Source organism: Curcuma longa, chromosome 13 (genome assembly GCF_044706935.1).
Source record: "Curcuma longa cultivar G26 ecotype Majalengka, Jawa Barat chromosome 13, ITB_CL_G26_1.1, whole genome shotgun sequence".
Classification (NCBI taxonomy): domain Eukaryota; kingdom Viridiplantae; phylum Streptophyta; class Magnoliopsida; order Zingiberales; family Zingiberaceae; genus Curcuma; species Curcuma longa.
This window is the reverse complement of record NC_133873.1, coordinates 1,605,099-1,622,387: the sequence shown is the minus strand read 5'-3', so window position 1 is coordinate 1,622,387 and position 17,289 is coordinate 1,605,099. Positions and strand designations below refer to the sequence as shown.

At 34.6% G+C, this 17,289-nt stretch overlaps 1 pseudogene; it reads right to left on the bottom strand.

The window, feature by feature from the left end:
- Positions 1-16,075, bottom strand: part of LOC141844415 (uncharacterized) — a 31,653-nt pseudogene extending 15,578 nt beyond the window's left edge.
- Between the last annotated feature and the right edge of the window lie 1,214 nt (positions 16,076-17,289).

Here is a 17,289-nt window from a genome sequence, read left to right as displayed (position 1 = left end):
CCCTGGATACTTCCATACCTTTATCAGAATATAATATGATTATGGTCCAATTACTTTTTTATTTTGCTTCTCATTTAAAGCTTGTTCTACTTCTAATTGAATTCTATGATAAAAATTTAAATTTCTATACTCATTTGACCGACTCAAATTATCTAAGTTAAGTCAATCATCTAAACCTTCACTAAAAAGTTGATAAAATTATAATTTTCAATGAAATAAAATAATTTAAAATTCTACAATTTGGTTTTATTTCTTTCATATAACTAAAATTATTAGAGCGGATAAAAAAATATAGATATAAGATTTTCAAATTTTGGAATGTAAAAATAGTACATAAATTAGATTTTTTAATACGGTAATCAAATTTATTTAATATTATAAGTATGAAATTTCTAAAAAATTAAAATTTGACTCATGTAAATTTAAAATTTCCATATTCAAGATTTTTTTGATAAAATTAAATTCAAACTTGAAAAAATTTTATACCTTCAAATTGAATTGGATATAGTTTTCTAAAAATATCTATTATAATCTTATGAATCTTTAATGATATCCAAATGAAGTAAATTAAAAATAAATAAATATATAACTTATTTTCTTAACTTAATCAAATCAATTTTATTTAATTAAAGTGTTATGTTGAATTCTAACAAATCCTTACTACTTGAACTGAAGCTAAGAGAAGATACAAAAGTGGAGAAAAAGCTTGAGGTTACTAAATAAAAAAATAGTAAATCTTAACTAATAGTAGATACTAATTTTATCTTATTTAAATTATTTACATTTTACATTATTTTTAAAATATTTTAGATTTTGATTAGCCTAAGTTGAATTAATATTTTAAGTTTTAAGCGTCGAGTGTAGGTCAGTTTAGTGATAGGAGCTCATTGAGTAGGCATGATGATTCAGTTAAGTAAATTCAAACAAGATTCAATTTGAATTTATTTTGACTAGTTTAAAAATGAATTAAGTTTATATATGTTGTAAAGTCCAATTCAATACTTAATTAGGTTTACGTATTTTTAACTTGTCTCTCTATGCCTTCTCTTTCCACATCCATATTTGTCATCGCTCACCTAGTACTCGTCCCTCCTCTTCTCTTCTCTCCTTAGGTCTCTCTTCTCTCCCTCTCTATTTCACATTATGTGTGGCCATGCCAAAGAAGCCTTGTTGTCATCCAACGAGTAAAATGGTAAATTTTGCCCGTGGCGACCAACATTGCTCGATATTTCAATCTTTGACTAGTTTAAAAATGACTAAAGTTTATATATGTTGTATAGCCCTGTTTGTATTTAAATAGGTTAGTGATACTTTCAAAAAGTTTAGACTTTTTTATTAATTTTTACCAAGTTAGGATTTTGAGGTTATTTTCGTCTTTGCAAAGTTAGGATTTTGAGTCTCTTTAAACCTATTTAAGTTGTTATTTAATTTTTTATCAATAATAATTCAGCCACGTCATTCCTTTTCCTAAACGACAAATTTGGTTACCTATTTCTTGGTATTTTACGGAATCAATAGGTTTTAAAAAATTATTTTCGATACACGTAGTCGAATCAATAGGATCAATAGCTTACACTGCGTCAGTTGCTATGAGAGTTGAACTTATCTTGTGTAATCATGCCGCTAAGAAGACAGCAGCCACACGTTAACAACGCTTTCGAATGTAATACAGAGCAACAGGTTCGAGAGATGATTGACGAACGATTTGAACGGGTTATGAACCAGCTAACATAGAGGATGGTGGTGATGTTGGGAACTAAAATAGAGAAATCCGATCCAATGCAACAACCATCACCAGGTAAACTCGAATGTGGAGGCGGATGGCAGTGAGGACGTTTATGACGAGGTTCTTTGCAAGTGTCCAGAGCAGTAGTAGAGGAGGATCGTAGGCATTGGGAGACAGGTATGAGAACTAATATTTCCGAGTTTTATGGCAACCTACAACCTGAGGAGTGTCTAGACTGGCTAGCCTCGGTTGAAGAAATTCTCGGTTTTGAAAGGGTGACTAAAGACATGCGTGTGCCTTTGATTGCAACCAGATTGTGTAGAAAAGCGACTGCTTGGTGGCAACAACTGAATTTGACCTAAAACAGGTCAGATAAGACAAAAATTATCTCTTAGGAGAAGATGAAAAAACATATGCAAGCAACATTTTTATCGTACAATTTCCAACGATTAGTGTATCAAAGATTGTAGAACCTTAAGAAAAGTACTTGATCAGTGGATGAATATACCACTGAATTTTTTCAATTAATTGTCAAGAATGAAATAAAAGAAACTAAAGACCAGTTGGTGACACAATATATTGGGGGTTTAAAATATCAAATTCAGAATATTGTGAATATGTTTGACTCTATTTGTGTCTGATGCACATCAGAGAGCGTTGATTATGGAAAAACATACATATCGTAGTAATGGATTTTTTCCTATGAACACGCTATGTGGAGGGCCTAGCGATGTGGTTGTTGGTAGTAATACCAGTGGGAATGAATAAAGGTATTGATCAATTTAATAGAGAAAGCAACGGTCGTATAAGGTGTTTAAGTTGTGGAGAGATTGGGCATAAGCAATTAGAGCGTCAAAAGGCTACAAGAAAAAAGACACTATTTATGGAGAATGGTAATTGTGAAGAAGGCGTAGCAGAGTTCACAAGAGACCTCGTGTATAATGAGGAGACCATAAAAGAAGTGTTGTTGGAAAGAGATGTCGGAACGACATTGGTGGTTCAACGTTCCTGTTTGATGTCGAAATCGATAAAGGACGATGATTAGTTATGGAGTAATATTTTTCAATCGACATGTACCGTTCTAGGTAAGGTATGTTGTTTTGTGATCGATGCTAGAAGTTATGAAAATATTATTGTTAAACATAATATCCAAAATAATAATTCTTATTCCACTTCCCTTTACATACGAGGTCTATTTATATATACAAACTAGGTATCTTTCTAAGGAAAGATTCCAACAAAGGAAACTATAATAAGGAAAGATACCTAATATAAGGAAAGAATATATATTACCTAATATCTACCGATAATACTCCCCCTCAAGTTTGAACATAAATATTAATAAAGTCCAACTTGTTACAAAGATAATCAACCCGAACCCATTTAATGCTTTTGTGAAGATATTTCCTAGTTGCTCTACAGTTTTCACGTATCCTGTAGTGATCAAATCTTGTTAAATTTTTTCACGAATGAAATGACAATCAATTTCAATATGCTTAGTTCGCTCATGAAACACGGGATTTGATGCAATGTAAATAGCGGCTTGATTATCACACCACAATTTTGCTGGTACTAAAATTTTAAGTCCTGCTTCAGTCAACAACTGATATATCTACATTATCTCACATACAGATTGTGTTACAACCCTATATTCTGACTCTGCACTGGATCGTAACACAACATTCTGCTTTTTACTCTTCCATGAGACCAAATTTCCTCCAACAAAATACAAGAACCTGAAGTAGGCCTTCTATCCACTCTAGAACCTGCCCAATCTGCATCTGAAAAACCTTCAATATGAGTGTGCCGATGATTTTTATATATGATACCTCGTCCGGGTGCTCCCTTCAAATAATATAAAATTTGCTCTAACGCTGCCCAATGATTAACTATTGGAGATGACATAAACTGACTAACAATACTAACCGAATATGCAATATCTGAACGAGGCACAGTAAGACAATTCAACTTCCCAACCAACCTTCAATATCTCTCAGAATTTTCAAATAGTTCTCCGTCTTCTGTGAGGTGCGCATTTTGAGTTATTGAAGTACTACAAGGCTTTACCCCTAATTTTCCCGTCTCATTCAATAGGTCGAGAACATATTTTCTCTGAGATAGAAATATACCTTTCTTGCTTCTTATAACTTCAACGCCTAAGAAATACTTTAGTACTCCTAAGTCTTTTGTATGAAATTGAGTAAAAATGAAAGATTTAAGAGATGAAATTCTCCATAGTATCACTTTCAGTGATAACAATATCATCCACATACACAACCAACAAATTGACACCAACTCCTAACTACTTGTAGAATACAAAATGATCAGACTTGCTTTTCACCATACCAAATTTTTCAACAACTTGACTAAACTTTCCAAACCAAGCACGAGGGTTCTGTTTCAAACCATACAAAGATTTTCGAAGACGACAAACTCGCCCTATCTCCCCCTGAGCAACAAAACTAGGAGGTTGCTCCATATACACCTCCTCCTTAAGATCACCATGAAGAAAAGCATTTTTGATATCAAGTTGATGTAAAGGTCAATGATGAGTAGCAACTAGTGAAATAAATAATCGAACTGATGTCAACTTTGCAACAGGAGAAAAAGTATCAGAATAATCCACACCATATGTCTGAGCATAGCCCTTAACAACAAGACGGGCTTTTAGTCTAGCAACTAATCCATCCGGATTGACTTTAACTGTGAATACTCATTTGCATCTAATAGCCCGTTTACCTAAAGGTAGATCAACCAAGTCCCAAGTGTCATTATCATCCAAAGATTTCATTTCCTCTATCATTGCCTCTTTCCAATCAGGATGAGATATGGGCTCTTGGACAGTTTTAGGAATAGAAATAGAATCAAGTGAAGCAATAAAAGAGCAAAAAGAAGACGACAAGCCGTTATAGGAAACAGAAGAAGAAATAGGATAAATGCACAGACATTTACCTTTATGTAACGCAATAGGAAAATCATCATTCGGAGGTGGATCTGATGACGAAGTAGTAGGTGCAAGACATAAATCAAGAGGTTGACGCCTGGAGTAACTTAAATAATAGGAGACTTGTCAAGAGTCAGTTCCAAGATAGGTGCGGATGATGTGATAGAATATACCAATAAATCATCTTCCTTTTGAGAAGTCGGGCTAAGTGAGGATGGGAAATAAAGTGTCTTCCATGAAGGTGACATCAATCGAAACAAAATATTTATTAATACTAGTACAGTAACACCTATACCCTTTTTGAAGACGAGAATAACCAAGGAAGATACACTTCAAAACTTGGGATCTAGTTTAGTGACATGTGGACGAACATCCCGAACAAAACAAGTACTACCAAATATCCTAGAATTAACAGGAAATAATGACTTATTTGGAAACAAAATTTGGTAAGAGATCTCACCATGAAGAACAGATGATAGCATGCGATTAATAAGAAAACATGCTGCAGAAACTGTATCTGCCTAAAAAGATTTGGAAACATTCATTTGAAATAAAAGGGCCCGTGTAGTCTCAAGAAGATGTCTGTTCTTCCGCTCAGCCACACCATTTTGGAATGGAGTATCAACACAAGAAGTTTCATGAAGCATACCATTCTGACTCATGTAAAATTGAAATAGACTAGACGTATATTCCTTGGCATTATCACTTCGTAAAGTACGGATGGATGTATTGAACTGTATTTTAATCTCGGCATAAAATGCACAAAATAGAGAAAATAACTCAAAACAATTTTTCATTCAATTTTTCATTAAATATAGTCAGGTAACACGAGAATGATCATCCACAAAAGTGACAAAATACCTAAAATCAGGTTTAGACAAAATAGGACAGGAACTCCAAATATCAGAATGAACTAACTCAAAAGGAATAATAGCACATTTTTTTATTCTTGGACTCGAACTAAGACGGTGATGATTTGCAAACTGACATGACTCACAATCTAATGAAGACACCTTACTATACTGTGAACATAGCTTCTTGAGCAAAGGAAAAGATGGATGACCTAACCTACAATGAGCCTCGAAAGGAGAAGTTACACTCGAGCAAGCAAGGGATCTTGAGACAAATGGGTCAAGAATGTAGAGGCCTCCAGACTCATATCCTTCACCAATAATTTTCTTCGTCAAAAGATCCTGAAACAAATAATGATCGGGAAAAAATGAAATGCAATAGTTAAGATTACGAGTTAATTGACTAACAGAGAGCAAATTATAAGATAAATTAGGTAAATGTAAGACAGAGGATAAAGAAAGCAACGGAGTAGGATTGATAGTACCAGATCCACGAATATAAGAGGAAGACCCATCAACTAAAGTAACAATAGGATTGTTAGATTTGAATGAAAACGTAAAAAAAAAATTAGAATTACCTGTCATATGATCTGTGGCCCCAGAATCAATGATCCATTTGGAGGATGAAGAAACAAGACATGTGTTGTGGTTATCTGAATCAGCACTAACAGTGATAAAGGAAGATGCAAATTTGAGTGATTCTTGATATTGAGAGAACTTGGCAAATTCATCCGCAGAGATAAGAACTGATTTATCAGAGATATCATTAGTGGATGCAATATAGGCTAAGTGTTTTTGCTGATTTTTATACTGAAGTTTTCTGCACTCAAACTTTGTATGGTCCGGCTTACGACAATAGTTACAGATAATACCATTAGAATTCAACATTCGAGTTTCAATGTCTTGTGAGCCTCCTCCTTTGTTTTCATTGTAAACAGTTGACTTTTTAGGCACATAATTAGTATTGCGATTTACCAAAGCACCACTAAATGGAACAGGGGTAGTACTTTCTGTACGGAGAATACGACTAAATACATCTTGTAAGGAGGATGCCTCAGAGCCAGATAGAATTTGTGATTTAGCGGATTCAAAGTCTGGAGATAAGCCAGCGAGGAAGCTCATGATAGTCATCTGCTCTTGTTGGCGTTGTTGAACCTTCACATCAAGACTAAAGGGCAGCAACATATTAAGCTCCTCATATGTCTTTTTGAATGCCCTAAAATAATTAATCAGTGGTTGATCTTGCTTTTTCACATGGTAAAAAGCTTTGCACACCTCATATATACGAGAGATATTTTCTTTTCTAGAATATAGAAATTCTAGATAATCCATTAATTCTTTAACAAATTCACAGTGATTAATCAAACCAATTACCTCACTATTAATACAATTTCGAATCTGAAGAAACAAGCAAGCATCCTCTCTCAACCATGTCTACTTTGAACCATCTTGAGGAGGATCATCAGTCAAATGTCCATCTTTGTCAATACTTCGTAGGTAAAGAACAGTTTTATTCCAATCCAAATAGTTTCAACTATTTAACTTGTAATCCGTGATTTTAAATACCACAGGCACAATATCAGTCATAATAGAAACCTTATTTTCAGCCATAAGATTTTATTCTAAAATAAGTGAAATAAGAAATATAGGAAGGAGCAGACCAACTTATTGAACCACGGTCTGGTTTCACTGCCCCACGTGATCGCATCTGAGGAACGAAGCGCCAATGAGCGTGAGAGAGGGTACTCATGATCGCGTCTGAGGAACGACACCCATGATAGCGTTTGAGGAACGAAGCGTCGATGAACGGAGGGAGGACACACATGACCGCGTCCGAGGAAAGACTTCGTCGGCAGCTGTGGATGCGCGTGATTGCGTCCGAGGAACAACGCACCAACGAACGAAGGGAGGACGCGCGTGATCGTGTCCGATGAAAGACTTCATCGAGGCGAAGCTGAAGGTCGAGGGGGTTGCGTGTGATCGCGTCGCGGGCGTTGAGGACGAAGCGCCTATCGACGCGTGATCGCGTCGCTTGATCTGCTCCCAAATCGCGACTGAGGAAAAGCCGAAGGATGCGATGCGAAGCCAACAGACGCGATGTGGAGCTAAAGGACGAAGCGCCGGAGAGAAGAAAAAGGAGGAAAAGAAAAAAAATGAAAACCTAATGCTCTGATACCATGTTAAACATAATATCCAAAATAATAATTCTTATTCCACTTCCCCTTACATACGAGGTCTATTTATATATACAAACTAGGTATCTTTCTAAGGAAAGATTCCAATAAAGAAAACTATAATAAGGAAAGATACCTAATATAAGGAAAGAATATATATTACCTAATATCTACCGATAATAATTATGTCAGCTAAAGTTGTGTAGATATTAAATATTCAGGCTAAAATTCATCCTAAACCTTACAAATTGGCATAGCTTAAGAAGGGTGGTGAGGCATCAGTATCTAAGACAGCTCTTGTTTCATTTTCTATTGATCTGAAATATAAAGTGTTGTTTGGTGTGATGTAACAGCTATGGATGATTGTCACTTATTGTTAGGCAGATCTTGGCAATAAATAGAAGTGTGCATCATAATGGGCAAACCAATATTTTTTTATATTTTTAACAATTAATTTTATAAATTTAAACCTTTCTTAACCTCTTTCTTTCCTTTCGAATAATCAAAATCTTTTCCTTTTATTGAATCATAAACTAGGGAAATCCTTCCCTATTCCTTTCCTCCAAATTTTTCTACCACATTTGTTTCCCTAGTTATTTCCCTTCCCTATAAGAAACTAAGTCTAATACTCTATTTACTTTGAAGGAAATTTATCTTGAAGGACGTCAAACGAATATTTCTTTCCTTTAAGCAAAGAAAAAAAATCCCCCATGCCTCATCAGTCCAGACCAAGAAGCTCACTGAGTTAACAGTCAAGAGTCACAGCCTAGTTGTGTGTAGCAACCTTATGACTGTGCGTGGTAACCTCACAGACAAGAGTGGCGGCCTCATGGCCACAAGTGGTTGCCTTACAACTACAAATGGTGGCCTTGCAGCTATAAGTGGCCATGTGACTCACGGCCAAGCTACGTGGCTATGAGTCGCCACCACGCCGCTTCATGGTTGTGAGTGGCAATCTCATAGCGTTCAGCCGTGGCCTTATCCTAGCCATGGGTTGCAACCTCAACTTGGCTGTGAGTCGCAACCTTGGCCTAGCCAGTCACAAAACGTGGATAATTCACCCCTCTTCCCCTTCCAAGCTTTTTCCCCCTTCCCTAATTCTTCCTTTCCTTTTCAACTATTCCTCTCTTTCCCTATTTATTTTCCTTTCCTTTCCATAGTGGATTTTTTTTTCCCTAACAATCATCCATCCTACCTCCATCCACCATTTGAAGTAAATAAAGGGTTATAGATTTATTTCCATATTGATGTTTTAGGATTAGAAGAAAGTCTTGACGCAATAATAAAGTTGTTACCGTATGACCCGGAGGTCACGGGTTCAAGTCTCGAAAACAATCTCTTGGTAAGGCTGCGTACAATAGATCCTTCTTCAGGATTCTACATTAGCGGGGGCTTCATACACCAGGCTACCCTTTATTGATGTTTTAGAATTAGGATTTTTACATTGGAGCATATTAATTTCCCTAACTTCAAAATTTGTAAAATGTAAACAGAATAAAAAGAAAAAGCATCTTCATGAAGGAAATTCAAAGTAATTTTGCAGGACAGAATTTAAGCGCTTGGAAATTAAAAGTAATTACCAGCAAAGCCACCTCCGGTTGTCACAGATTCAGAAAGTGCATCACCAATGTGAACCGAAAGAAAACCACCAGCTGATGTGCACTTCTCTAGATCAGATAGACCAAAATATTCCCTTGCCATATCAATCAGCTGGCATAAACGTGAACAAGAGAAATGCTAAAACATTTACACGAAATTTAATGAGGAAAAAGCAATCTTGTATTAATGTACCACAACTGATAAAAGAAGGAAACTTAGCAAGAACAATTTTACTAAAAATGCTAATAGTCAAACATAATCAGCAGCATGTAAAACAATTGCAAACTAATTTGCCAATAAATTTGTAAGTTATGCATTATTTTGAAACACAATACAACTTTATTTAATAAACCAAAAGAAATTTAAAAATAAAAAATGATATTAATGATCAACTAAAGTGCTGGACAACCAGTGACAGTTGTGCCTTTTCATAAGTGAGCGAGCATAGGCCTTCTTGGAATTTGATGAATGAGCGTGGAGGAAGATATAATATTGAACTTGACATTCAAAAGGGTGAGCAAAATGAAATCTTCAGTGGAGAACTAGGTTCCAGAGCAGGTAATAACGAAGGAAAATCTTGGCAAGCAAGAATAGCAAACTATGCACTTCTGTCACTGCCACTTCTCAATCACAGCTGGTGTCACATTGTAATGACAGTATCTTGGTCAACAAAAGCTCTGTCTCAGTTCCAGTCTTACTAAAATTGATATGAAAGAGCCAATAAACCTTGTCTTTTTTACCAGATGGATTGAAGGCACTGCCAAGCTTTAATGATGGTCAACTTCCTCTTATTTGGCATTGCCTTTGGTAAAGAACTAGACAGATTTTTACCATCCAAAATTTCCTACGCAAGTAATCAAGGTTAAAGTCTTGGTCTTGGTACAATTCTCAGTTGATGTAGACTATATCAACACAGGAGATGGGTCAAGCATTAGTGTGACCATACTGACCTTTGTTTTGCGTGTACAATTTATACATTCCCATAATTATCTTGTGATTAATCCACTTTGAGCCTACAATATTAATCCCCATATCCCATGAAAGTTGTTTCAAAAAAATTTGAACATTGAGCCTTTATGGTTTCATTTTCTTGTTTATCCTACCAAATTAGCAAAACCTCCTAACAACTATGATATTTGTCAATCTCACCAAGATTCAAATAAAAAAAGTCATGATCCTCAATTTTTGCAAATGTTCTTCGCAAAATTTGACAGATTATAAATGAAAGACAAGATTAGCTAGCTTAATTTAATTTATAGTTGTTCTACAAAAGGCTTATGTTTACTTAGAATATAGCTTAATAACGAGTATCTTCATGAACTTTGAGTATTGTGAGGTCAAATTTTGAGAAGGGTTAGAATTTGAAATTTGAAATGTAAATTTATGTTCATCTTGTACACCATAATTTCTCTCTTCGAATAGCAAGCTTTATAAAAAAAATACTTGAATTCATATTGGCTTTTACTATAAGTTGGCAAGATGTGTCAAGTGACAACACAACATGATATTTATTGACATAATCGATATAGGTAGCACAAGAAAGATTACCCATGCTAATCAATATTGAATTTTCATAATTTAATAGAATGATACGATTCAATTGTCTTTTGACCTAAAATGAATATCCAAACCATGATTTTAACACTCTTTTAAATAGTATTGATTGTTTTAAGCATTAGTTGGCTTGCTCAAGAAAAGATTTGGGATTATATAAGAATGAATAATAAAGTATGAGCTAGAGGAGAAATTCTAATTATATTATTCAAAGATAATAGACATTTTGTATATAACCATCAAAAAAATTTACCTAAGAACTCAGTAAAATATACAAATAGGTAAATTCAGACATGGAATGTCTTAGACTATGAATATTGAAAAAGCTTATTCCTCCAACACTCCTCAAGCTGGACTATCATATTCAGCTTGTTACAAAGAAACAAATCGAGTTCTAGAGCACAGCTTAGTGAAAATTGGCTTACTAAAAAATATCAATTGTTTGTTCTAGTAAAGAAGTGAACAAGGTACTAATCTTACACACTATGGGATCATGAATAAAGTGACAGTCTAGTCTACTTTGATGTGTTTCATGTAAGCTTTGAAATTTTGTGTCATGCCGTCCAAAACCTTTCTTAGGAAAATTCGTAGTGGTCTATTTTAATGACATTTTGATTTATAGCGTAACACACAATGACCACCTCGAGCACATTTGCCTCGTCTTAGAGACCCTTAGGATAAAAAATGTCAATATGAATAACTTCTCTTTCTACAACCTCAGGTTCTCTTCCTTTGGGTTTATTATTTCTGCATAAGACATTTCAATAGATCCAAAAAAGATTAGGGATTGACCCAAGTCGTGAACCCTTCAAGAGGCTCAAAGCTTTCATGGCTTTGAGGAATTCTAAGTCACTTTATTAAGCTTTAGCACTATCATGGCTCCCTATACAAATTGCCTAAACAAGGGAGTTTCAATAGACTAAATTTGCCTCAATGGCCTTTAGGGAGATTAAGGAACAGATGACTAAGACTCGTATTCTTAGACATCTTGACCTCTCCAAATCATTTGACGTAGCTTGTGACACATCAAGAGTAGTGTAGGGGGCACATTAAGCCAAGATGGTCACTCGATAATGAGCAGTTGTTAATTAATTAATGATGCTTTGATCCATTATATATGAATTAGAATTGCTTAGATTTATCTTAGTTGGCAAATAGATATTTTGATTAGGTTGAGTGTTCTCATCAAAATCTTAAGCTTTTGCTTAAATATCTAGACTTAATTTTTTTTAGTTGGGCAGCAATTCACCTCCCTCTCTTGTGGTCGATCCTTCAAAGTTACAAAGTTGAAATGCTGCAACTCAAAATTACAGCCAAACAAGCTGATTCCCTTGGGACCTGGATGCACCCTATAAATTTGGCACAGGTACCATTCAACTGGAAGGATATTTATTAAGAAAAAAATAATCTTGAGAAATTTTCTTACTATCTCATCAATCTCCCAACCTTGAAGGTGCAGGTTTGGCCATGCTTTAAGCATCGTATGTGCAGCTGTTCCACCACCCTGGAGAATACATTCTGTGAATTGTGAGTACTGAGACATTTTGCTAACTGAGGCTCTTCAAGATCAAGTGAATTACCAAACCTAAGATTGCAATTGGACCTTCAGGAACAATAGCAGGAAGACTGGCAAACTCATCCTAAAAAACAAATCAAAAAACAAGAAACTAAACATTTTGTCTCAAAAAACTAGTATTAACAAGTTTAAGTGTTAAAACAGAATATTAATTCTAAAGAGATAAAATGACAGTTTTCATGTCATGATGCACATACCCAAGAAAGTGAAATTTCGCTGATAACTCTAATGAATAGATAGAAATTCATTGCAGTTGAACAGTGGAGAAAGTTAGGTCTCATCTCAGAACTTCTCATCAGACTTAATTCTGTCTCAACTAAGTCTTAAAAATGTGTAATGTCAAATGAACATGATGTAGACATGAAAAGCCTCAGTCAGATTCAACAATCCTTCCTTTGCAAGTGTTGAAGTTAGAAGGCACTGTGCCTATTGGTCCCATATGAGGAAGTGTGGTTGTCTACTAGATAAAATTGATATCTTTCCTAACAGCCAAAGTATTTTTGGATAAATGGTTACCTAATCAACTTTAACATGGTATCAAAGCTAGAAGTCTAGGAACTCTACTTATGTCAAAATAGGTCAATACCTCAAATCATAATGGGCATGAGGTGTGTCGAAGCATGGAAGCTCCAAACTCATTGCTCTCGCATGAACAAGTATGATGGTCCATTAGATAAAATTGATTTTTTTTCCTCCTCAAGCTTTTGGAATAAATGGTTAGTAATTCATTGTCATTACCATCATCAATTAATAATGCAATATCAATAGACATAATTACATGATAGTTCACTATCATTATCATTATCATTATCATCATCCTCCTCAAGCTGTGTTTGTCCTAACTTTTAAAGTTGCTACATATCTTGTCCCATCATTGAGTTTCAAGTAAGATTATAACAATATATTTACATTAATTATCATATTAATCAGAATTTTAATATCTTGAAGTTACAACGATAAATTAATCGACTATTTAAGAGAGCTACCTTTCACTTTATGAGGATTAATTGGAGACATGTTCCCCAAAAAAAAACATGGAGCTAGTATAGATGTATTGCTGTCTATTAATAAAAACAATTATTATTGAAAAAAAAAGTTGATTTGCAATGACGGATTTAAAGGCAATGATTAGGTTCTAGGTAAAAGAGTTGAATCAAATAGAGAAGAAGGTTTAAGGCATTGAGAAAATTCAAAGAAAATTAATGTAATATAAATGATTTGAATGGTTTTACTGATATGTCCCTTCATAAAGCTTAATAAAGGTATGGGATTTATGTAATCAATCTAAAACAATTAGGACACAACTTAATGATGATGGAAGTGATATAACCTAATTTTAGGAGGATATTAAAAGATTTAAGATAATAGATAAGTTGATTGTCTAAGTTTCCCTTATTTATTTAGGAATAAATTATGACATTTTACCATATAACATACCTAAAGTTTAGCACTTATCAAAGAGCATACCATGATTATAAATTTAGCAAAGGGCATGCTTTCCACAATAAAGATTCTAAAAAAAGCCTACACTCACTCAAACAATCCCCAAAACATTCAAGAACACATTGAAAAACTTCTAATGGTCAAACTTCAGAAAAAAATAAGAGCACAAATCAATTCTTGAGCATTACAAATGCAATGGTGGTCATATATTATCATTTGAATAATAGATGAAACTGTGAACAGAGTAGAATGATGACTTCAAGGAATGGTAATGTTATTTATTCAAACTATTGTTTAATTCTATAACTATTCAAAATTCAATCTCGCTAGCCTTAATGTACATACTGAAAGTCACTCATACATCAGAATTCAAAGAATAAGTAGTCATGAAATAACAAAATTGATTCACTCCATACCCAGTATGATCCAGTCCATGGTTGCTCCTTGTTTAGCATACTATGAATGTTATCTACAAAACAATAGATAGATTACATATGTCATAGTGATAATGAGAAAAAGAAATATCCAAGTTTTGTGTTGGAGATTAATAAATTGACTAGTTTATAGCATTAACTACAAGAATTTCATTAAGGTGTAGTAGGAATTTGACATTCATTGTCATTCCTAAACAACAACAATATTCAAATGAATCATCAACATCATCAAATTGTGTTACTCTGTGTCCCTCCATGAAGCTCTAGACAATATCACTATTAATATTCAAATTTATCAAAACAATTTTTATTACCTTGACTAGCATTTGTTTGATCACCTTTTACGCCTTACATTTTTTTATTCTAATAAATTTAATTATTCAAATGTAGAATTTATCACTCATCATTAAACATGTTGATACAATTTTGGCCTATTTTCTCTCACTTTATTATCAATTGATATTGTATCTAAATTTTGATCAAAATATACAATAAATTTCATAATTTAGAATGTAACATGGAGAGAATTTGACTGGTGTGTTTTGGCCTCAACAAGTTTGAGTTGGGGTTGACACAATTAAATTTGTATCAATTGTTGGTTCAGGTGAACAGGACCAGTGAGATTATAACTGGGATTAATTAGACTATATTATTCTAATTCCTCACCTTCCCTTTCTTGCACAAGACTGTAGTCTCCCCTCACTCGCTCAAACAAGCACCATTTTCCTCCCACATGGTCACAATTTTGGAATTTAGGAGCATGAATCAAGCTTACTGATTCAGAGATCTCCCGGATTCAAGAAAGCTCAAGTGATAGATCTCCTCCTCAATTGGGAGATTTTGAATGAGCTCTTGACTTGAAAATCTTCATTCAATTTGGAATCCTTTTTACATACCATCAGCCGTGTTTCAGAAGTCATAGAGAAGATGGTGTCCACGATGAGCCTCCCTCCCCCTCTATATCTTTTTCTTACTCTGCTGGTGCAGGATCTTCTTGTGATTTTAAAACGAGCAAGAGGTTATCTTCCTCCTCCATTCTCAGACCGGCAGCAATATATATTGTTTGGAGCAATGCCCTCTCATGCTGGGACAATCTGTGCCCTTCGCCTCTGAAGTAGTGATCAACACGGCCACAGCATCCTTCTACCTTTCTAGCAACGAGAGGCACCGCTTAGCAACCTCCCGTTGCAAGTCGTGCGTGCACAGCGACCATGGCGTATCGTTTGGCAAAAGGAAGTAACTACAGAGCTTTCTCGTGTCTGTTAGGCAGCAAGTTATCATATTCTAGTGGGGAATTTTGGAGTTACGGGTTGCGATGAGCTTCCACACAAGGAAACCAAATGAGAGATTTTTCCTAATTAGTAGAAAATACATTGACGCATTTCATCAAAACGCGTACTTCTGCAAGCAAACTATAGATCATGAGGCAAAAGTAACATGCAGAAGCACCTACTGGTGGAATCGAGGGTCAAAAACCTCGTAGTTGAGGAGTCCACGATCATGATGTCATTGTGCAAGGACTTGATGGCCACCAGAACATTGAAGGGTGGCTGCTCCGTCGCTGCTGGCGACAAACCAGGATTCTTCTTTGCACGGGCGGATGACCGACGTTGATTGCAAGAAAGATAGTGTGGCGAGAAGCGCATTCTCGCGCCCGAATCGTGCAGCATCGTTCGGGAGGCATGGTTGCAGCAACCACGAGTCTTGTTGTGAAAGTGAGGCGGCGAGGCGAGAGAGAGGGAAGAGGAGAAAGTATTGTCGTGGCTGATGCCATTGCCGCCACAAGTGCCAAAGAAGATGATGACGATGGTAACTGCGCAAGCCCTGAAATATCCCCTGTTTTTCTTCGATATTATCATCTCTACTCATTAGGTATCCACTGGCTGTGAATCATTCTTCTCGTTCAGTCGCACCAATCAAATCTGGTTTCGTGGCACTTGTGAAGCGTCGGAAGGCACTTGAGCCGGGCATTCAAAATTAATCGATTAAAAATATTAAATTATTAAATTATTAAAAAAAAACTTAATTCATTAATTATTATTTATATTTATAATTTATAACTTACCTTTTACGGTATCCTTGTTTCAAAGAAGGAAAAGAAAAAATAAAATAAGAAACCATCTATGTAATTAATTATAAAATATTTAAAAAAGATTAAAAAATATAATTTAATTATAAAATATTATTATTTAATTATTTTACCAGTATAATATATAATAAATGATAACAACTTATAATGACAAATAAACAAATTCGTCGATCGATCCGGAAGTCCTAAGAATCTCATACTCTTCCTAACATTTCCCTAATCACAAACCTTCAAGCGTTTTCAGGATTCTTTATATAAGTCTTGATCGGTTTACCAATAACATTTATCCATCTACTAAATCTAGTCAAATTTAATCTAAAAGATCAAGTTCTTCAAGTCTAGTCGGATCAAGGTTAACAGGATGAATAGCAAAAGTCTAAGCATATCAAGGATGACTGAATGTTTAGTAAGAAAAAATATAGACAGGTCAATGATGATCGGATGTCTAGCATGTGACAAATCCTATTAATCTTGACCTGATGAGACTTCTTTTTATTAATTATCTGATCAATCTTGATCTGATTAGACTTTACTCATTTTCAAACATATGGTCCTATTTGAATCTACTATTGGTCAAATTTGACTAGACACATATATTGTCAAAAATTAAAATTCTAGAGGCTGATTGCAATAACATTTATTCTTGATTTTTTTTTTCATTTCTTTCCTCTTTCTTTTTCTTTCTTTTTTTTCATTTATTATTATTATTTTTTCCCTTTTCAACTGAACAAATCTCTAGTGCATAAAAATGAAAGCTCTAACTCAAAGGTTTTATGAATATAATGTTGTGAACTTTGTTAACAGTTATTATAAGATTTATAGTGCAATAGGTCATGCAGTCGATATTTGTCCAATAATTTTTACACCTTTGTGAATTGAACAAGTGAATAACATCTCCT